At 39.9% G+C, this 18,295-nt stretch overlaps 1 long non-coding RNA gene across 3 annotated transcripts in view; it reads left to right on the forward strand.

Moving 5' to 3' along the window:
• LOC138119203 (uncharacterized) overlaps positions 1-17,850 on the forward strand; it is a 63,996-nt gene extending 46,146 nt beyond the window's left edge. Inside the window, exons 3-6 of one of the 3 annotated variants that reach the window (XR_011155433.1) lie at positions 2,884-2,954; positions 11,312-11,416; positions 17,007-17,048; positions 17,142-17,850. This is a non-coding gene — a long non-coding RNA (uncharacterized lncRNA). The remainder of the gene's footprint in view (positions 1-2,883; positions 2,955-11,311; positions 11,417-17,006; positions 17,049-17,141) is intronic. The other 2 variants (XR_011155431.1, XR_011155432.1) reach the window with 2 other exon arrangements.
• The last annotated feature ends 445 nt before the right edge of the window (positions 17,851-18,295 follow it).

Consider the following 18,295-nt stretch of genomic DNA (forward strand, 5'->3'; position numbering starts at 1 on the left):
TGTCGGCCGTAATCTAGCATACATTAAAAAATATATCTTTTTATTTCCATATGGGTCACGTTAAGGAAAATATTAAAAAAAAAAAAAAAAAAAGCCAACCCTATTATATGAAGTCTCATTAAAGCAGCCTGGAAAAGTTTAGCCAATTTACAGGCTATACATCTTAATCTCCCCAAATTACAGGACAGATAGAAAAACGGGTGGTTGAGAGGGAAAGCGGGACCAGCAGAACCTGGCTGGGGGCCAAACAATGGATCAAGTAGCCCTTGCTTTCACTTGACTGCTCCCCCTTGTTATTTAAAGCAAAGAAAGGATTTTCAAAGAAAGGCCTGGAAACAGCGAAGCATGGAATGTACTTCCTTCTCCGGGTGAAAACTAAAACCCAAAGCTTGGTTATTTTAACATGGTGCCTTGGCCCATCTCTCTGGTGCCTGGAGAGAGATTTTTGAGAACTCCTGAGAGAAAATAAGGTATCTGCAATTCTTCTGTAGTTGTTAGCAGGCAGGTGGTTTAAGGACTGATTGTACCATCTTAGATAGTGTTTGCAGGGAAGCCAAAAGTGGAATGGGTATAGGGATGCTAAAGGATGCAGGGGAAAAAGGTAGGAGGCAGTCAGGTGTGAAATGGCAGAGAGGTCATTGTCACCCCTAAATTCAGTGCTGTGTGTGTGTAAAACTCCACACCTGCCGCTTTTGCTGCTGCTGCACCGTATCCCAGGGCTCTAGCCAGTGGTAAAGAGGGAGAAGTTGGGGATCGAGATTAACAGCTCTTGCACTGATCTAGGAGACCAGACACTGTAGAAAGCATTAAGAGGTGAAGTGTCGTGACGTGAGTTAGCAGATGTGCTAAGAGCCAGCAAAGGGAACAAACCTGATCAGCAGAAAGAAGAGGAAAGAAGCTACAAGATCTTGAGTGTTTGCAATTCATCCTACTCTTAGCTAAAGCCGAGGCTGGCCTAAAGCATCTAGAAGAGAGTAGGGTTATGGCAGGGACTAGGCTGGTCTAAGAGATGTGTTGTGCCTGTATCGTGTTCAGTGAATAAGGTTGCAGCAGAACTGTATGGCAGAAATCGGTGGTGTTTTCCTCCTGCAGGTATGATTGTAGCTGACCAACCTCATCTCCTGTTTCTGTGGTACCAAGGAAGCAAACTGGGGCAAGCTAACTGGCTACGTGTGTACATGGAGGTGCTCACTGCTTGCCTACCTGAGTGTGTCTGTGCCCATATTAACCTGCTGTGCATTTATGTATTTATTAGACAAATTATGGGTGACTGACAAAGCAGTTCCATACATTTTTGAGAAGACTTTATCTCCCCGAACCATCTATTTTATGCTTTTAGATCAGGGGAAGTTGATGGGGGTACGTATTTTTCTGTACTCTGGTAGGCAGTCTTTCACTATGGTATTCCATGAGCTGGATCTTGAAATTTCCTGTTCCTGCCTTCCTAGTCCTCAAGCCCTCTGGCCAGGGATTGTCCCATTATCAACGTAACAACCAAAGGGAGGGGTTACGCTTTTTGTGTGGCCAGCTCTGGCTTGTTTGAGGAGTTCCTGCGATTTGTTTGCTCCAGGAAACTTAGAGCTTGGCAAATGGGCTGCTCAGCCTGCTTTCTCGTGGATATGAGAGTGGTTTTTCATGTGTTTGCCATGCCCTACCTATTGCTTCTTCAGCACTGTTTCTTTCATAGCCCGCAGGGGCTAAGACATCCTGTGTGCCTTGCATGTGAAATGGGTGCATGTGGGAATGTGAGTATGGGCATGTCTTGGAGGCAAGTTTATTAATACCACTAGAGATAATGGCCTTGGCAATATTTTGAAGCATCCTGCTCCATTAAATTATAGACTTTGTGGAGACAAAGAGATTAGGGAGAGCAAGGAAGATTATTTCACAAAGCAAAATATTATTGTAATTTGCTAGTCTTAAAAACTTTGCAGAATTCAGTGGGAAAAATTAGAGGCCTTAAATATGCTGAAGTTCCTACAGCTAGGCTTGATGACTGACTCACTCCACCTTACCAGTTAGTGTCCAAGAATGCACAAAGCATTACATGTTTGTACACTAATATTGTTAAAAATGTCACTGATCAGTGGCGTATTTTGAAAAAAAACCCAATCCTTGGCTTTGTTGAGGTCTGCTAGGATAAGTAATAGTGCATATTTTCTCCTGATTAATTTAATTTTTTCCATCCCTGTTTTTGTTCATGGTTTGTCTGCAAACAGACCATAGAACATCTCAACTATTCAGCATTTATGAATTCCTTTCATCATCTTAAATGCAAATACTTCAGGATGGGGCCAGGATTTCTTATATGTTCCTCCCATGGTTAACAGAGCAGTGTCTCAGTCTGGACTGAATTTGGCTGTCTGGGCAATGCTTTTCCCGTGTATAGTAATTTATTTTCAGAAGAGATTTTTTTTTTTTTTTTTTACCTGTTTCTTATGTACTCCCATCTTTTCACAATTTCTTTTGTTGGAGTAAATGTCTAAGATTTTCCCAGCATTCCCATTAGATTTTCATGACTTCAGTTCCTTCAGCTGTTCGTATTCACATTACACAGCTCTGCCATGGGCTTAGTGACTTTCATTTGAACCAAGCTCCTAACACCTCCTCTCAGGTAGGCTACAGACATCATGGATTCCTACTGATTTAATTTGCTTTTAATACTTATTTTTACTGCCCATTACCATTCCTCCATATGAGTCTGAATATCTGACATATGCATAAATCTGGTTGAGGTCTTCTGACAGAAGGAAAAAATATACTTTATTTATTAACATCTGCACTGGAAAGCTGAAACTTCTGTGATGTATTTTTCTGAGATAACCAGGAAGAAGTGTGACTCACATTCCATGTGTTTTCTTCTGTGATAACTTTCTTTTGCAGCCTTCCTTCCATGGGTTTTGACTGAGGCAGTCACCAATCCAAAGCTTCTGCTGTCCACATTTGGAACCCCAGTGAGTGCCGATGTATGAGCTGGCAGATGTCACTGTCGTTTCCAGAATAAATCTGCTCATAGGTGTCCCTGTACTGGTTCTGGGGCTTTATGCCACTGTTAGATCTTTTACCCTCTGGTAATTATGACTGATATCACTAACATTTATCCTGTCTGATATTTGAGTGCTTTGTGCACCACAGCTTGTTCTTTTTCGCACCGTGAAGTGTGTACACCTGCCTTGGAGCAGCATCAAGCTACACCAAGGAATTTTAGTTTTCTAATTCTTCATCACTGTAAATGTAACCCTTTATTACAGACCATTGGTCCTCTGGAGGTACAGTGCTCTCATTTTATCTTACCCAGAGCTCCTGAAATATTCTGTCATGTTGATACTTACTGTACTCTTTTTCCCATATTAAACATCGTAACAAGATGTTTGAGACTACACCTCTATTTGTGATTGTGTTGCTTGAGTTTCTGGGAAACAAGGACTGTAAAACCTGGTGTGTGTGTCTGTATATATATGTGTATTATAGAAAGGGAAGCTTTGAATTCTTAGAATTCCTTCTTGTATATGTTATATTTGCTGCTAATTAGGAATAAATACCCTGTACTCCGCATGAAATTCCAAACACTGCTCAATGGGAATCTTGACTGTTCCCTACCCCTGAAGGTTGAAAGGGAGAGAATGCTTGCTTCACCTGCTGTTTGGACGCTGAACTAATTTACTGAGCTTTTCCCTAAGGTGGAAAGTTTATAAAGATTTTGCTGTCTGACCACGGCTAGAACTGTCATGGTCTCCTGAGGCAGCTCTCCTCCTCGCCTGGGAAGGAAGTTCACCTGAGTTCCCCAAGATGGGCCTGCATCTTTTACAGTACAGCTACAGACAACAATACATGGCTGTGCTTACACTGATGATGTTTTCCTCTGCCATGGAGATGAATATAGGTCATTTGGGCACAACCCACTAATTCAGGCAGGAAGAAAATAGGTGAGTATTTGTCTGTGATTGTATCTTAACTTCTACTGTAGATGTACCACAGGCTTATGGAGAGCGTTTAGGGCTGATATCTTGGTAAAATCTGGTCTAATTTCTGCTCTGCTGCTGATCCACGTCTTTGTGTGGTCCGCAGTCCTCAGGACTCGTGACTGTTGGTGAAGCAGTACATGTAGGTGCTGGAGCAGCTGGTAGCTCTGCTTCTGTCTGACACAGTCCCTGGGCCCTCTCTCCACAAACTTGGAATACCTTAAAATTTAAATATAATGCCTTGAAATTAAAATACAAAGTTTTAAATGATCCTCACCTTGACAGGACTTAGAGCTGCTATTTCCACTTGTGATTGTACCTCCTGACTTGTATTTGGCAGCACTACAACCACTTGAAGATGTGTGTGTTACTGAGAGATCTCTTTGGCTTTTCTGTTCATTATGCTTTTTACTGCCTCCTTGCCATTCTAATCAACTCTTCTTTTTAGTCAAGAGAGGTATGAAAGAAGAAAAAAAAAATCCAGTTCTGAAAAATGTTATATACTGAGCTCTGAGGAAGCCCCTTTGATGCTAAAAATATGATGTAGTGATTTCAAGAACAAAGAATTTCTGTATCATACTTTCTGGTCTGGTTTTGAGGAGCTTATCTTGCCTCTTTTCCCAGCAATCATTTATTAAAAATAATTAATAGGGTAAAAATTAAAATCAGAATTTAAAGTATCTTTCAGTGGACTTCAACACACCTTAAGCATGTGGGCACTTTTTAAAATTTGACCGTGTCAGTACATTGTGTCCTTCTTTGAACCCGTCTTGCTTCTCTAGAATGTGAAGTGCTCTAGGGGAGAAGATACCAGGGTACGTGTTTGCACAGTGTCCACGATGCCAGGCTCTCATCCTCAGAGCTCTTAATGCTGCTGTCATGTTACTGAACGTCTCTCCTTTGAAGTGAGCATTTCCCAGGCCTCACAGATGCGCTGCTTAGGCATCAGGTTTGTGCCGAGCAAAGCCGTGCTGGGATACCCCTCGCCTGCGAAGCGGCGTTCAGGCCTCTCACTGTACCCAAATTGGCAGGGCTGAGACCAGCATGGGATGGAGACAAAAGCAGCTCGCTCTGTCCTGGGGAACAATGGAACAACCTTAGCTAGTGCTGCAAGAAAGCAGGTAGGGAATGTCTTTGTGCTGTGCTAATGCTGGGAAGATAGCGCAAGGAGTCAGGCAATACAGCTCCTGAGAGCTTCTGGAAAGCAAGAGAAGTGAGTTTGCTTTCTTCCCTTTTTTTTGTCAAAGTTTAAGTTGATTCTCTTGTCTACTTTCTTGCCCCCTTCCCCCTCTGCTCTCTAAGCCTGCTTTTGATTTGGTTTTATTGGCTAGTGAAAGGAATCATTTACTAGTCAAGGGCCAAGCAGTGACAAAGGAATGCAGGTAAATTAGTTTCAGTTCCTATTTCTCCCCGTCTTCCTCCTTTGGAATTTGAGCTTTAGAAAATAAAGTCCTTTTACCCATACCACCCCCCTCTTTTTTCCTAAAAGGATTTCCCCCCCCGCAACCTCTCTTTCAAGAACTTCGTTTTTGTAACTAAGAAAACCCCCATTAAAGTACCTAAAATGTCAAGGTGTACAACACATTCAATGAAATCCAACTAAAGTGCATTAAAAAAAAACCCCTACAACTTTTTGCATGCACCTTAAAAATGCAGAAATTAACTGAGAGTGTCATAAAGCTTGTTTTAATGAATAACTTCGTACACACCAGGAAGCTTTACATGCACATGTATCATGCTTCAAATGCTAAAATATAGTTAAAGTTTAAACATTTGTAGAAAAAAATATGCAAAAGAACTTGCAGAGAATCAACATGGAGAAAACCTGTATGTTCAGTCTTTCATCACTCAGTACTATTTAAGTATTAAGTACTAAACCAATAGTAGTAGCATTCAAAGTGTCTATTTTTTCGCTTTTCTTGCTTTTTTTCCCTTTGTAGCTTGCCTTCTTTTGGTCAACTTGCTTCAAATGTTACCTGAATGTTTCACCAACTGTACTCTTATACAAAAAGTTTTAGAGGTTGAGGCCTTCTTTTTACATCCCATTGTCCTTGGTAAATAATGTAATCCAGAATGCTCTGTGATGTTAAATAGTATAAGGCATTGTGGCATTAATGACAGAAAAGGGTTTGTTTCTCATTGGTAGCTATTCTTGTTAGTTATTTCCACATTCCTAATGTAGAAATAAAACCATGATTTATCTTTTTTTCTTAGCGCAGCAAAAAGTTGCTTATTCAGTCTTTTAGTTGACTTTATAGTTAGATGCATTTTGTGTTTCTGCATGCACAACACAAACTTGAAGTACAAAAGAACTCAGTTCTGCCTAAACAACTGTAAGGTTTTGGACACCAGCTGGAAGAAGCCAGGAAATGTAAGTTAATTCTGATACTCCCCACTTACCTCACGCTATTGTGAGTACGTTTTGTGGTGAAAAAGCACAATGATGAGAGAGGTAAGAACACAACGTCAGTCCTAACACTGCATTTCCTGGCTTTTGTTGGTTTGTGTCACAGCCCTAAAAAATTGTCTTTAATTTCCTCAGAAAGGGGGCAAATACGTTTTCCAGAGTGGTGTAATAATACAAACATAATTTATCTGTCCAGGCAGAACATCAGCTATTGGGGGAGTAGAATCAGAATTTGACTTGAATTTCTTAGAAAAATCTCTCCTGTATTTTCTAGCTGTGTTTAAGGACAATTACTTTAGTTTGTAATTTCCAACTGATATTTAAGTGACCGTCGGAGACCAAAGATTTCTCCTCCCAGTGGAGCAGTACCATTCATTAAACACCCGCTAAAGGTATTTTTACAGATGATTTCTAGGGTTCAGTGGTGGTCCGCTTTTATTTGATTTAGAGCCACTGAGTAAGTTTCTTTTCTCCTGGCAGGTTTAGGAAGTACAGAACTTGCTTGGAAAGCTGGGAGGTCAGATGGAAGGAGTGAGATCTGTTATGTCATTCCCAGAGCAGTGCTTAGGTTGGATCCAGGGGCCATTGCAGTAAGAAATGCAGGTCTTGGTTGTGTCAGAAATGAAGGACAAGATGCTTGCTCTGTGCTTGGTATGAAAGGAAAATGGAGATTGTGTATATTCATAACTGCATGAGTGACAAATTATTGTGGTTTTTATCTGACATAGGTGGATTTTTTTCTACTTCGTGATTTTGTCAACAGAGTTTGAAATACTTTCACGTATGCACATCTTGCTACATTTGTAACTCCTTGGATAGTAGACGGGGCAGACACCTCCATTGATTCTGTATTAAACCTTGTTTAAAGTTCTACAGAATCTTTGAAAGCATCACTGTAAGCACAAATGTTTTTGCACTTAGTTGTCCTATACAACAGGATCATATCAAGAATGTACAATATTTGTACCGGTTTCCACTGGGAGACATTATTAATAACAATAATAATATTAATATTAATTTCTTGGTGCACGTTAAGTAAGCATTTTGAAATACCAAAAATAAAAATATTACATTTATTTCATGAGTACTTACATTCTCTTTAAGTATATACAGAGGAAGAAAAAGTTACCAGAACTATCAAAATCACATGAAATATCTAAGTTACAGATATGAACATGAACTATCCAATTAAGAATTCTTGAGCCAAATATTCTCTTTGCCATCGAAAGTAAATGTAAGTGTGCTAGTAATCTAAAGCAGTCAGATTTCATGCTGCAGTGAGCTTCTATCCAGTTTTTCCCAAAAGATTGGTTTGGGAAGGAAGTGTTCACACAATATTAAGAACAGTGAAGACAATAACTGAAATTTTATAACAACAAAAACAGTGATTTTATTGGCCCAAATTTGTGATTGATTATACATGGTTAAGTGTTAAAACATTATAATGATGTGTCTCTGCCTCTTACAGCAATTTTTATCAGATAAACAAAAGACCTGGGCTCAACAGATCCTCTTGTCTCAAAAACAGAATGATTAATTTTCTGGTTTGCACCCTCCAAGACATTTTTCATAGTGAATTATGTCTTAATGAACCAATAAACTGGGTCCTGATAGTCTACCACACTAGATATATTTGTTACTCAGAAAAGTAACTGAATTTCACAACTTTGAACCCAAACTGGAATTGGCAGTTGTGTAATACAGGTATTTAGATGTGTATATGACTACTGGGGTTTTACTCAGTACATTTTAAAGAAACAATTATATACAAATATGACAGACTTTGCTTTATGTGGTGAACACTTTCCCTGCTTGAGTATGGTGCTATTAAACATAGGAGTTTAAAAAACGTATGTGAAGTCTATAACTATGGGAGTTCAGCTACAAGGACAAAACCAAAGCAGTTTGTTCATGAAGACTTTAACTAACTCGGAGCAGTTCTCCGTACATGCTCCCACCTTTTCTAGTTTCACAGTTAGCAGATTAAAATCTTTTGGAAGCGGCCAAGGTCAGAGCCCAGCTGAAGGGGGCTGAAGGGCAAAGAGGGAAGAGCGTTGGTGAGCAGCGATTTGCGATCCCCGGGGAGCTGCGGGCCGAGCGGCCGCCGTGCCCCGGCCGCGGCCTCCAGGGGCCGCTGTGACACCACGAACCCGAACCGCGCCTGCTTTAAGGGCTCCTTTAAACGGCAACAAAACGTAGAACTTTGAAATCCTTTTTGTCTTCAGATGTTCCAAACCAGGATTCCAGCGAAGGAAATGAAAAAGGAAAACTAAACGAGCTTTCCCCCGCCCCCCCTTTCTCTCTCTCTGGTTTCTATTTGTAATACTTTATTTCTACAACAAGCACAAACCACTAGAAAGGCAGAAAACAAAATATGAATTTTTCCTTCCTTTTTTTCACTGTAAACCTCTGTAAAAACAATGAAAAAAATTCTGGACTATATTAGATGGCCTGCTTCTTGTTTCTTCTTCTTTTTTTCTTTTTCTCTTTTTTCTTTTTTTTTTTTCTTTCCCTTTTTCGCCCCCTTTCTCTTATGTTCACTGAGCTATTTGCATTTTAACTTTGGAGGAGGAGGAAAAGAGGAAATAATGTTTTGTAGAAGTACCCAGTGATTACCAGTTGGACTAAACTAGAGGCAGCAATTGATGGCATGAAAAGGTTATGTTTTATGTCAAAATACATCCAAACAGGACAGAAAGTTGTACTGGATTTGGTGGCAAGAAGCTGCATCTATCAGGCATGATAGCCTTCTAAAGAAGAAAAGGATATGTAGTATTCAAAAGAAAAATGGCATTTTCTATATGATAAAGATTTAATTACAAGTCTCCCTCAAACATTATCTTACATTCTGAAAACAATAAATGATATAAAAGAACTATAGTTGATGGATACATTTAATTAGGGTTTATTTACCATGGGCTATATAAACACTTTTATTTTTATAAGGAGAAGGATTTGTATCTGCAAGTTCTGCCTTGAACATTTCAAGTTAAAAACAAATGTTTTAATAAAAGAAACTAACATAAAACAGCCCAGTGTTGGCTTTGTGTCTTTGTAAATGTCTGTGGCGGTTTCTCCTTGTCTGAGGGAAAGAGCCATTCATTAAATTAAAAGTGAACCAGTTAAACTGGACCTTTCATTGAAGAAAGTCTCCCAGTGATCCGTGCTTTATTTGGTGGATTGTCTTACAACACAAATAAACCAAGGGGGTTTTTATCTTGGGATCTAAAAATACTGGAAAGAAAGGAAATCCAAGCAAGGCAGAAAATACTAGGAAATAATTTCCTATTAAACAGACCCTCTGCCTCCAAATATCTCAAATCATGAAAGTACACAAGAGAGAAGGGCTCATATTCCTTTTTCTCTCAGGTTAAAAGCCAGTGACAGAGGAAATCGAATTCAAAGGTACCGTCAATGTTTGCAGTGTTCAAAAATAGATAGGAAAGAAATATACACTGCAAATCCATCATGACTCTTTCCTGGCAGCTAAATGCAGATGATGTTGCTGCCTCTGAAAACCATTGAAATAGGATCCTATGTGCATAAATGTTGTGTAAAATGCATAGATATTTTGGGCAGATTTGAAATAATTTTTATTTTCTGAACAAAGTTCATGGGCATTTATTTAGATACCTGTTTTGGCTGACTTAAAACAAATCCACACTTCACATTCTCTTTTTCCTTTCAAATCTTAAGTGTAGTTTTACAAACCCTTAGGAACATTGTGTGATAATCAGCAACAAAAAAATCAGTATAGTTTGGAAGAATAATTGCACTAAAATTGGAAGACAGTTTAAGAAGTCTTTTTTCCTTATGTTTTTTTTTCTGCTGTGATTGAAATCTTGGTGATTTTATTTATACTTTTGTAAGACGTTTGCATGGAGTATTTTCAAAAATAGACTTTTTAATAATTTTGTACTTAATGAAAAATGGGCAGAGTAATGTTCTCTGAGATACAGAACTGAAATTCAGAATAAAATGGAGTCTTATACACTGAAATTGCATGAATGCGTAGCTGATTAAATTTTGGAAGGCTGTTAGTGGTTTGATGTAATTTGTATTTTTGGATAGTGAAACTCAGATGCTCTAAAGGACTCCAGAGATGTTCTGAAAGGTCTCTTGGTGCTCATATGAGCGCCCAAAGGCCTCAATTCCCTCTGCATGTTGTTTACAGGCACGTATGTTTATGTACATACACAAATTCTATCTCCTGTAAAGACTGAGAATAGCTTTGCCTTTATCTTTGCTTGTCAGCAGCGTCCATACATAAATACAGCACATCTCATAAAATCTTTTTTGCGCCCACAATGAGCCACTAATTAATTCTGCATATAATTGCATAACATTTATTATTAATAAGTATTAAAACAAGTTAAAAAATAGAGCCATTCTCAGCTTTATGACTGACCTAGCATGTCAGGGATGAAAAAATGCACAGAGATGATAAATGGATTTTTTGTTTTCTTGAGAGAAAGATGGAACAAAGCTAAATGAAATGAAACAAATTGTCACTGGGCTGTTGTAATAACCAGATCCCTTTTTCTGGGCATGTGATTTTTTGTTTAGTGATATAGGCATGATTGTGCTGACAGTGTAAAAAATATTTGCCGGTAAATATACTCACTTCTGTGAGTAGTGTGACCAGGTGTTTTAAAAAACCAGATATTTGCATATATTCATAGGCACTTTGGATGGAAAGTACGTGCAAGTTTAACCCCTCGTAGCTTCATGGCCCTTCCTCTTAAGCAATGCAGAGGGAACCAGCCAGGGCTGCCAGGCCTGGGAGAGGGAGCATGGTGAGGTCTGTGTGTGAGAAGTTCATTATAAAAGCACAGATGGGAAAAAGGGAAAATATCTGTTCTCTTTTCCTCCCCAGAAATCTCCTGGAAGTCTGTGGTGTGCAATGCTGGGAGTAACAGTGTGAATTTTTGTGTCTCTCTAGGTCTTCAGCGACTGAAAGGGGTGTAGAGCTCTGCAGCTTCTGCCCACAGCTTCTGCTCAGCCATGGTGGGAGTCGCTGCTTCCTCAAGAGTTCCCTGCTGGGAAGGTACTGTAGCCACTCTGGATAGGATTATATATGATACATTCTATCAGTCAGTACTAAAATACAGCTGCTTCTAGGATAAAACAAACAAGTAGCTCTGAACTGGAAGAATGCATAATAACCTGCTTCTTGACCCTTTCCCGTCTATGGGACTTGCAAGGCAAAAAGTAGCAATGAAGTGGGAAAAGATAATCTTATGGTTTACCTTGAACATTCTGGTCCAGTAGAAGTTGGAAACTTATACTAAAGAGGCCTGGTTCAAAAGGTTTTGATTTGTTTGATGCCAAAACAAAGTATGTTTCTGACTGCCATGTGGTGTTAGGGGCGCACATTTCCTGAAGGCTTCACTTCTCACCTAGGCAAATAAATGAGGATTCAAAATATTTTCTCCATCCAGGATGCATCAGATGGGTTTAACTCATTCAAAAAATCTGTGTAGTTACCCTAAAAGGCATCTTAGCCATTCTGAAAATCTGGCCATTTGTGCAGAATGGAGCATAATGCAAGTGGGTTTACTTGTGCCAAAAAAGTACATGAGGGCCATCAGTGCTGGGCTGCCTAGGGCTCCTTTTTTCAAGTGGTGATCATTTGTAATTTGTGCCCTCTAAGTGTCAGTGTGGGCTACCATATATCTGATTTGTCCTGAAATGTTGATAAATGGAAAGGAACTTTGTGCTCTGCCTGTTTGCCCGGGATTTCCTGACATTCAACAGCCTTGCTGGAATTGTAGTTTGCTGCAGTTGCTGAATATTCACGGTATGGGAGAAGCAGCTGCTGTGTTGTACTCCCATGTAAGATATCTCACACTGCACAGGGATCTGAGCAAGCACAGTGAGCCCAACTTGGATTGTGCAGCACACTCGGATTCCTAGCTGAGTCACTTTGCACATGAGGTCATGTTGCTGTCTAGAAGCCCTTTCTGTCCAACAGTCCATATTGAGAACAGTTCATAGCAGTAGTAAGAGAAGATTTCCAAATGCTTTGCTCACTTGAACTTCCAACAGTTTCCTCATTCTCATTAAAGATGGTGAGTGGGAGTGCATCAGTCTTCTTCTGGCATATGAGTGTATCTGACTGATACAGATGAGAGGGGTTTGGTGTAGCTTAATGGTTGTGCTTTGAAGAAATGTTTGGCTTATGCAGTTAAAAAGGAAAAATTGTTTTGGGTTGCAAAGGCCTAAAGGGCATGATCTGCACTATCTGATCCATTTGCCTTATGAGCTACTACATTGAAGCACAAAACAGCCACTTGATTTCTTAAGCACCTGAAGAGAAGGAGAGGCAGGGGCTGGAGGGTGGAGGAGAGGGGAGCAAACAAACCTTGGCCTAAGCTTTCACCACAGAAGTTTCATTGTTTTAATTTAGAGATGGTTACTCATGTAAAAGTTGCCTTTTTTTTCCAGCATTTCCATTAGTACATTTAAATCACAGTTGTTGGAAATCTTGGTACAGGTAAAAATACACTTTTCATGAGCTCTTGGAGCGCAGTGAGGGAAGTAAAATAAGTAGCAAAACCCCTTTTCCTGATTCCCCTCCACCCCCCTTCAGCAAAGTCACCTAAGAATGAGGGGATTAACTATTACCAGTCAATAGGAGGCACTTTCGAAAGAGGAAGCTTTGCTGTCCAGATTCGAGGGAAATGAAGTGTTTGTTGGAACAAAAATATACTCTTTGTTCAAGTGTTACTTCATTGAATTGTGTATTCTCTTCTAAAAGCATGAAAAGCAATTGCAGAAAATGTTTCATGCCGCTCTTTCTTTTTGCCACTCATCTTTTGTCTTCCTGTTTTACCTCCTTTTCTCTGTGTCCATCTTTCTCATTAAATTACTAACCAATGCTTTGCTAATTAATGCCAGCTTAATTTAATGTTTAATGACGCTCTGTCTGTGTGGGGAGTTTGATTTATTTTTGTGATTCTGGCCTGACCATTGAGATTAGCAGCATCTGTACAAAGCTGCAAAAGTCCCTTGGGGCATTGAGCAACACTTTTTTCTCACAAAATCAAAGTGACTGGCATGTAGGATTAGTAGAAAGTATCTCTTCATAAAGTGATTGCAAATGCTTTGCAGCTTTTTGAATCAGTCGATATTTACTCGCTTTCTTGTAGATTATTCAAGATTATGGAGTTAAGTACATTACTGTAGTATAGCTGCAAATTGAGCTGGGAAAACTATTTTTAAGAAAAAGGAGGACACAATTTTGTCAAATCTTATCTATCAATATTCCATAAACATTTATATAGTTATACCTGTGACTGGAAAACACCAACAAATACTGCATATTAATATATTTCAAGCTGTAAGTTGTTTACAAACAGTTTTCAGAGACTTTTTTCCTTAAGTATTCAAAAATTTTTATGCCATTGGCCATCTAGATTACATGATGCTCTTTCTGTTCCATTTTGGTTACATAGCTCAGAACAAAGGAGTGGTGACTGACAAGTTTTAAATGTCACTGCTGAAAGAGTTGGCATTACCAGACCTGTCCAGAGAAGTTGGGCTGTGGTGAGCTGGTGTCTGAGGCAACCAGGTAAATGCAGAGCAAATCCACACAGGCTCATGGTGGCTAAAAAGAGCAGTGGTGCAGGTCGTGGTAGGCTCATAACCATGCACTCACTGATGTGAGTTAGAGTTCAGTGTTTGTTGTTTCCAATCATATTATTCTTTTTGTGTTTTTCTTGTGGGATTGGAAAGAAAGTGTCACTTCCAGATGTGTGATGAACTTGTCCATCATAATATAGCTCTTAATGACTTTATGGCTCCTCCTGCAATGGTAATTAAATTTATCCTCTGATGGCACCATCCTGCATCATTTGGATGAATACAGAAAATTAAGGAGCATCCTCATACTTTTCCTGTGAGATTATGCATTGAAGCAGAACTTATTTAGGACACTGTTGAATTTTGAGGCTTGTTTTCATTTCAGGAGAAAGATTTGCAACATGATTGTGTCTTTTTGCATGGTAACATGCAGGAGTAGGATGCAGATTAGATGTTTAAGGGAAGCTAAGAAAATACACATACTTTCAGACACATATATGCCTCTTACATGACTTTGACCCATTGCTTCATACAACCACTATTAACATTTGGAGCTAGTGGTTTCTTAAATGCTCAGAGCCCACAATTGAGCCCAGATTTCCAAAAGTGCTTGGCACCCAGCAGTTCTCACTGAGACATTTTTATGGCCAGATAATCAAAATTGCTCAGCGTGGTGGAAGCTAGGGAGTTTCGAAAATCTAGCCACTTATTTTAATGCCCAAATGGAGGCTGGGTTCTTCAGGAAAGCTAGTTCATATATTACAGTTCCAATGACTCTGTATTAATCCTGTAAGTACATTTTTTTTTCTCTTATGGACATACAGTCTATCATATGTATGCCCACTTGAAAACTTTCCCACTCATTCTTCCATATAAATTGTAATTACATTAGTTTCATTAAATTTCAGAAGTTGTTGGTACCATATGAATGAAGCAAAAGTTCAAATGAAAATCAGATTCAGTAATTACAGGATTTTTCTGCAAGCATTTTTCTTTTTGGGCTTGACTTGGAAATGAAATAAAGACAAGAGACGCCCATTTCCAGGTTAGGAAGCAAACAAAACCAAATTGTAGAGGGTGAGAGCTGCTTAGCTGAGCTGCTATTTATAAAGCACTTTGACAGCTGAAAAGAAAAACATTGAGGTAACTTGTAAAGTGAATAACTTCAGCTATTACATTTGCAATTTTCCACTCAGTGTTCCCTGTCCTACAGCGCAGAGGAGCTGGGTAGGATGTAATACCCCAGCAATAATAGTCAGCTTTGACTTTGTACTCTGCAGACATTAACTAGCTCACCTCACACCCCTGCGAGGTAAGGAAATGGAGTGACTGCCACCTTGCCTCTGGCACAGCAAACACTAGTTAAAGTCGAGGTTTGCCAAGAGAACTGCTGGCTGTGTTGTTCCTCTCATTTCTCCTCACAGTTGCAGAACCACCTCTTAGTGCCCCAAGAGTTGTGCTTTCTCTGCACCGTTCCAAACACCTGATCCTTATCAACAAACGTGCTGTTCTGTTTGTGACAATAAAGGATTATGATGAATATTTTGTGATGGTTGAGGTATTTCACAGCTGCCCACAAAGGGTTTGTTTTACTCAGGTATTTGTCAGACATGAAGGGCAATTCCTGTACTTTGTAGAATTTCAAATAAGTGCAGTTAATAGCAGTCTCCATGCCTCATAAAGTCATTTGGAAGTAGGTGTAGGGAAGGTCAGAATGTCTCCTGTGCTGCTGGAGGAGTACCTGGATGCACAGGCAGCAGAAGCTATGACTGAGACAAGGAAAAGTGGGGGATTTTGTGGGACCTGTGTCATGTGAACCTCCTTTTTCTCACACTGGCTGCCAGGAGCTCAGCATCCCTGTAGGAGCTGACCTGGCACCTGGGAGTGTTGTAGCACACAGCCTCAGTTTCTGAGGATCAAATCCCTGTGGGTGGAGGAAGGCATTGCAAGGCTGGGTGTTTCAGGCGGGGACTGGTTCTCTCTGCACTTGCTGCCTCGTGAGGAGGTGTGTTCTCAGTAGCAATATTCTCATACCAGCAGAATGCCTTAAATTGTGCCCTCCGAGGAAAAACCAGCTTCCAGTGCATTCATCTGCGGACTTTGTCCTGCATAACTCCTGTTGAACACCACGGTTCCTCGCTACCTCCCAGCTGGGAACCGACCCTTTTTTTGCTACAGGTTGAGCAGAACTGCCTTTTCAAGAGCACTCAGGTCATTTTCCTTAGGCTCTGTACTGTTCCTATGAGCAACACCGATGAGTTTTAGTCTCATTAAAAGTCAGCAGATGGAAGCCCAGTTCTTTGAATATGATCAGGTACCCGTCTCTTAGGGATTTCAGTAGAGATGGATTTATAAATATGTTTAATATATTAGACTATGGCATGTCTGAATTAATAGTTAGAAAGGTTTTAATCATCCCCTCAGACCCAATTTTCCTTGCCATATGCACTCTATGCTTCTTAGCTTGGCCACCAGCTCTTCTCTTATGGAGTCTGAAATGCACTGTGGAACTTCTCTTTACAGGGTTTGGTTAACATTTTCCTTGGAAAGCACTGACTTTGGGATCATCCCACTCCTCTCTTTTTTTACCCCATGAAATGTATTTGTCCTCTATCCTCTCTTAACTGCTTTTAAGTAGTAAATTTGGGATACAAGTCTGGGGAGCGGTGGATTGTTTGCAAACCTATATCCAAAAGGACTTCATTTAGCTAATGGTAATCAATAATGTAAGTAACTAAGTAACTGTAGGGAAGAGATAGGTAAGAAGTGGCTTGTGTGGTGTGGGCTGATGAATTCAAAAGGAATTTGTCTTTTAATTGCTTTGCTGCTTTTGAAAATGTGTGCGTAAGTCTTTCCTTCAGACAAAGGGAACTTAAGCTTCAGACAAAGAGGTCTCTGACTGACTTGAGGCGTTATGACACTAACTGCTTGCAAGTTCATTCTGCTGCTAGATCAGCTTCCTTAAACGTCTTGTTAAGAAACCTTTGCCAAAAATCGTATTTGAGGCTGCTTAACATGGTGGTAAATGAACTCTTTCATCTGCTTTCTTCCAGCAGCAAGTGCTAGCTTAAAAGGAGGGTGCTGAAAAGGGCAAAGTAAGTGCTATGTCAGTACACTTATTTTTAATAGCATTACTGGCAGTGGCTGGCACTAAAATATATTAAAATCCTTTGTGCCGTTTGCTGCAGGAGGTCCAGAAAACCAGTATTCGTGTCTGCATAATTTGTGACAGCATCTGATGTTCTGAACAACAGGAATGTTAGTAGTCTCCAGGTCTCCATCCCTTCCTCTGTCCAAAAAAACCCCCAAACCAGCTAGTGTTGTTTATTTGACAGGTAAACGCACTCATGACTGGCAATTGCTCTCATTAAAAGAAGACCTCAAACAGTGGCCACTTCCTTGGGGGGTCATTTAAAATCTGCTGGCAACTGCATGCAGCTTAAATTTACAGCTGGAGCTCTTGCTCTTGTACTCTGCCTCCTTTTAGCCTTGTAATTTCCACTGGAGAATTATTCACTATCTTAGCTGAGATGTTTAATTCCCTGGTGGGGTAGAGCACAGACAACAGCTCCTGGTGGAAAAAGTAGTACAGTGATATTGTCCACCTTAATGCATTTATTTCCAGCTCCTCTTGCATTGTTGTCCTGTTTTCTGTCATCTTTTCCTACTACTAGAAGACAAAGGTTACAAGATTGCAGCTGAAGCCCCAAGCTCAGATCTTTCAGTGTATAACTTTCATGTAATTTCAGTCAAGAATCTGTCTTGTGTGTAGTTTCATGCAGTGTTCAGCCTGCAAACGGAATGATTTAATTGCCCTGCAGGGTATGCAAACCAAATAAAATTAAATCCACATGAGCTACTGTCATCTCTTTTGGCTTGACAAGAAAAGGTGATGTTCATTTTGCATCTGCCTTAGTGTTACTAAATCTTTCAGTACTTTGGGTGTGTCATGCTTTGGAATTTCATTAAAACCTTATCATTAACTAAAGGGTCTTATTCCTGGTCTTGATAATGGTAGAGAATATCCTTGAAAGTGTGTTCCCTAAGTGTGGTAATGGCTGAGAAAAGAGAAGGCAGATAAAAATAGTCCCCACTTTGTTCTTTTGGAATCAAAAATACTGCTTGCTTTTCATTTATTTCTCTCTTTGTTTTTAAGACCCCGTGACTGACTTTCAAATTCCTGCAGCTGTGAATTTACACATCAGTTTTGTAGATATGGGAGGGGACAGTTCTAAATTCTCTGGATGCTTAAATTTGAGTGGACTCATGCTGGGGAGCTCTGGGTGGAAAGTGCCACATTGACTCAAAGGTTCATTCTGGGAGCAGATTTGTGCTGTGGAGA

This window comes from Aphelocoma coerulescens, chromosome 15 (assembly GCF_041296385.1).
Source record: "Aphelocoma coerulescens isolate FSJ_1873_10779 chromosome 15, UR_Acoe_1.0, whole genome shotgun sequence".
Classification (NCBI taxonomy): domain Eukaryota; kingdom Metazoa; phylum Chordata; class Aves; order Passeriformes; family Corvidae; genus Aphelocoma; species Aphelocoma coerulescens.